This window comes from Benincasa hispida, chromosome 4, assembly GCF_027475165.1.
Source record: "Benincasa hispida cultivar pf3 chromosome 4, pf3_genome.v1.1, whole genome shotgun sequence".
NCBI classification, from domain to species: Eukaryota; Viridiplantae; Streptophyta; class Magnoliopsida; order Cucurbitales; family Cucurbitaceae; genus Benincasa; species Benincasa hispida.
Window position 1 is genome coordinate 34,631,236 of NC_143481.1, and position 5,455 is coordinate 34,636,690.

A 5,455-nucleotide genomic window follows, 5' to 3' on the forward strand; every position below is an offset into this window, starting at 1 on the left:
TACCAATAATTAGATGAATATTAATATAGGAAATATGAAGCTTCTTTTGTGATTGGTGATCACTAAAATTAAGTTAGGGAAGAAACTTTTTTGTGAAGAGAGAAAGAGAGAAATATCTCTCTACTTTAATGGGATAAAGTTTAACTTAATTCTTGAGAGAGGAGATGAAGTTTTTATTTTCTTTGTAAAAGAAAAGGGAAGAAGAGGACATCAAAATCTTATACAGTATTTAAAAGACAATAAGTAGTGAAAGAGAAGAATGGATTGAAGATCATTTGTCTGATAAAATAACAACTGACAGCATAATTTTATTTTTATTAAACCATAGACTTCATGCTCGTTAACACATATTATAACGTTAGTTGAGAACTATGTTTGCTTTAACATCAATACAAACATTTCCACATATTAAAGGGGAAAAAGACATCTTTCAACTCCAAATTTAGAAAGATAGATCAAAATTAAATTTCAATTTCATCACATGAAAAGCTCATTTGGATTGATTTTTTTCTTAATGTTTATAAAGACTTTCTACAATATTTAGGAAATTAATAAAAAAAAAAAAAATCCTAAATGGTTTGGACGACCTAAACAATTATGAAGTAATACAATTGTGCAACTTCGTTGCGTTCAAATATACATAATACATTAATTTTGAAAAAAAAAAAAATCAAGATATAAACTAGAGATTCAAAAGATTAACTTATTCTAAAGTTAAAAAGAAGTTAGTTTTGTCAAATTAAGGAAGATTTGGTTTGGGATTGGGAAAGAAGTTTTGCCATGTGTTCTTTTAATTGTATAAAAGTAACAATTATATGAAAAACTTGAATTTGAACGAGGCTTGTGAATTAATTGATTTGTGGTTGTACGTTTTGTAAAAGTCAACCTATATAATCGATTGGTTTCATACACGATATATATTGAGAATTATCAATTCTATACTATATTTAAAGGAATAACTGGATATATTTAAATTCTTGAAATCAAAGACAATAACTTAAAACAATATATACTAAAATATAAATTTGACTTCTTTAAATCTTTGAAGCATAGAAAAGTTGTAGATGTTTAAAATATATATGTATAAAAATCAAATTTTAGAAAAGAGTTTTAAATTCAAATTCCCATCAATATTTTCTTGTTCAAAAACCAAAATTCCAGCAACAAGAAAGAAAATCCATAGACTGACTTCATCGTCTCCACTCGTAGGAACTATGAGATCATTCGAAGGATGTCTTCCGAAAACTTAAGAGTCGGAAACTGACTATGTAATTAAAGACGATACATGGAAATAAGTACAACTTGGTCCTACTCCAGTATTACTGTAATTAAAATTGAGATTTGGGGGAAAAAAGGATAGCTTTCTTCCAATCATTCACATGGCAATATAAGTCCAAAAGTAGATATAGCTGCTAGCTTTCAAATCTTCCCCCCAAAAAAGGACTTTAAAATTAAAATTGAAATGAAGTGAAATTGTTTCTTCTCTCTTATTTGCAAACCCAAAAAGCTGCATGCGACATAATTTGACTCAAATCAATCTTCTTTTTTCACATCAATCATATATTGCATTATATAATTTCATGACCCCTATTCTCAATCCCATCCATCTTTTCTCTCCTTCTCTAACAATCCTCAACTTTTGTGTCTTTACTCATTACTTAAGGAAATAAAAAGTGACTAAAAAGACAAATCCCAAACCAATTATCATGTTTTTTTAATTATAGATATAATTTAATTAATAGTACATAAAAATAATTAAGGCACTTGCAAATAAAAAGTAAATCATGTTCAGAGTATTAAACAGATATACATACCACAATGTAAAAGAAATTATAGATGTAGCAAGATTTAAATCTAGCACTCGAATTCTATAAGTGTTGATGAGAGTCTATCGGCGATAGAATATATCATTGATAAATTTTGTTATATTCAATTCTTTAGAAAGGTTCTTGTACACTTAAAGGGTGTTTAAGGTGTTGAGTTCATTTTTTAGTCAGTGATTATTATAATTTGAATGTTATAATAGTTTATGTTTCGGATGCAAACTATTTTAGTCTGAGTAGGAAATAGTAAACATTGTAACAAAGAGAGAAAGAGATGATGAGTAGGAAATAGTAAACACTGTAACTAGGACGAATTTGGTAATATTTTTGATAATTGTAGGTTATAATAGTTGAAAACACAACTATTATAATTGGAACCTCAAACTTGAAGTGGGCTATAAGAATGTTATTCATTGCAATTACCCTGAAAATAAAGAGGAAAATGATATCATAACGACTCGTTCATACTCCACTAACCAGTTTTTTCGACGCTCATATAGTTTAGCACTCACCAAAAGCTCTCCAAAACTAACCTCTCGAGTCTCATCGGGCCCTTTAACTGTTTCCATCCAAGGCCTTAGTGATTCTCAATTGAGCTCAGTGTTTGACCCTTGACCATTTGTATCCAACATATACACTCATGACTTAGAAATGTATGTGTTGGTCCTTCTTCCTGGGCCTATAATATTTGCTTCAAACACTCCACACAAGTCCTCGACCACTTGTTAATTTACTAAGCATAAAATATTGAAATATTAATTGAAATTAAAAAATAAAAATATATTATTTATAGACTTATTTTTAAATATAGAAAAATGAATCAAAATATTTATAAAATATAGCAAAATTTTAAAACTATCAATGATAGATGTTGATAGACAGTGACATTGATAGTTCTAAAATTTTACCATATCTTATATGTAAATATTTTTAAAATTTTACCATTTGAAATAATTTTTCTCATTTATAAATTTCCAAGCAGATAGGAGGAGAGAGAAAATAAATTTGGATTTAAAAAAAAAAGTTGGAGTGACAAATATGGATAATTAGGAAGGAAAGAATTGTTGAAGGGAGTGATTATGGAAAAGCCAAAAAGTTGGAGAAATGTTGAGTTGGAAGTTCAAAGAAATAAAAGCTGCATCTACACTTGCATGCGACATTATTTGAGACAACATTTAGCCATAAAAAAAAAAAACGACATCATTTGACACGTCTTTCGTCCTCCCTTTTTTTCACATCAATCATTATTTTCATAATTTATAGCATGCTTTCTCTCCATCATTTCTCCCCTAACCTAAATTTCATTCAAAATATTCTATAAAAAAAAAAATACACTGTGTCGGTGTGTATATATATATTTAATTTTCATATTAAATTATATTTATGATAAGTTCAGTTTAGTATAATTAAATTAGACTCTTTTTTTAATATATATCAATTGCGTTGAAGAGAAGTTGATATGCGTTAATGGTCATGCGATGATCATGCGTTGGTCTGATGAGTATGATTATGTGTAAAGTGTGTATGCGATGATCATGCACTCCTGTCATAAGTTTTCTTGCTCTCTCGCCAAGTATAACGAGATCGCAAGTTTCTCGGGACGATCCAAGGTCGAACACGCGGACTTGCAACTAAAAAAGGAATGTAAAGTGATGTGTTTGAGGTGGAGAATAAAAAAATAAAAAGAAAGAAATTGATTAGCTATGTGCTACTCCTACTTCTATCTAAATAGACTTTAAGCAATTGAAGTCTACTATAAGAATCATTAGAGACGCAACAACTGTTAATGCGTAATAAGGTGCATGGAGAAGTAGGATTGAGAAGGAGACATCGCCAAGTCCCTATGTTTGGTCGCAAGGGTAATCCCAGCTCGCCACACTCGTGCGTTGCACACCTCTCGGTGGTCAGCTACATGTGTCATATCTCTATGAAGCATTATTGATGTTGCGTTGAGCATAAGGTTATTTCTATCTCTAGGAACACTTTTTACTTTGCTTAGTAAGTTCAACAACTATGTACCCTCTCGGGCAGTTGGTTATAGCTACTTTTTTCTATGAGCGAACATAGACAAGCATTATGATAGCCTCACATTAAGCAAACATGGTTGACTCGCTATACTCACGCATCACACACCTTTCGGTGAACAGCTACATGTGTCATATCTCTATAACGCATAATTGAATGCGCGATGATTCTTGTAATCTGTACTTAGTTCATGGTAGTGAAGAAAAAGCGATAAAATAGAAAAAGATCATGGAAATGATATTAAAGGAATTAGAGAGATGCATTGATTGTAAAATGTATTAATATCTTAAGCCAAAACGTAATACAATACAGAGGTGAGAAAGAGAGGTGGAAGACTAGATATAGGCAAACTCTTGCTTCCATCATATGTATGTCAAGGCTGTCAGTGGTATAATAGATGGGCGGTGGAGTAGGCCCTCTTAAGCTCTATCTCTGGCGAAGCTCCTATCATCTATCAAAGGTGGTTGTAGGAGTGAAGGACTCTCAGAGAAACTCATGCTTATGCTCTTGCCTATGATCATAAGAATCTGCCCGAGGCAGAAGTCTCGGATACTTGAACATTGGCGCCAAGGCTCTATTTGTCATCATGATCTGATCGCTTGTTAGAAGATCTGCTATGCAGCTCAGATATCCTAAGGTATGCGATCATATTCGTTTCTTCTGAAGGATCAACACATTCCACCCACTCTTTGCGATCATACTTCTATCATGGTTATCATTTTGTAGTTGCGGTAGTGCATGCGATCAACTTTTCTTCATTGAGATCAACGCATGCGATCGACTCCTATGATAACTACAAAATAGACACTTTGATGCAAGATAACGCTTGATACTGGGTCAGCTGGAATTTTTAGTGTAAATCAATACAAGTTTATTATTTCACATGAATTCTTAATATTATCATCGCATATTCTGACCCTCATTATTCTAAGTAAAAGGCTGCGATAGCTTGTATTTCTACAAGTTATCACACCCCCAAATTTAGAATCATGCTTGTTCTCAAGCATGTCTTATACTAAGGAAATTTAAACTTGTCCTATACCCTTCCCTCTACGTTGACTAGCTTCTTAGAATGTAATTCACTTGCACTTCTAGCCTAGGAAGCAGTACTCTACTCAAACTTAACCACTTCTTCTAAGAAATAGTTTCTAAATTTAAATCCGGTAAGCCTCCATTCAAAACTTTTTACTCATCGCAGACAACTTTGTTTTCAGCTTTTTACATTGCGATCGATCAAGACGACTCAAAGAACGCGACTTATTATTAGATTATAGGCAAGACGTTGAACCTGGTTACGCTCTTCGTTTTGGCTTACCCCCATGGGTGTCATGCGAGCACCCAACTTCGGTTGCCTGCCATGTTCAACTCAACTCTTATCTTAACTAAATTTAATTTGCATCAGATAGAGGAGTTGTTATTATGGGTTGATTTTGGTCAGCTACTTTCGTTTTGGCTTACCTGCATAGGTGACATACAAAGTATCCAACTACGCATAAGTACCTTTCACAACTTAACTCTTATCAGTTTGGGTTTTCCCTTTTGTGCTGACAGTGGAGTTCATTACTTATTCTCTTTTCTTTTTGCTTTTTCTTTTAATCGCTATCGCA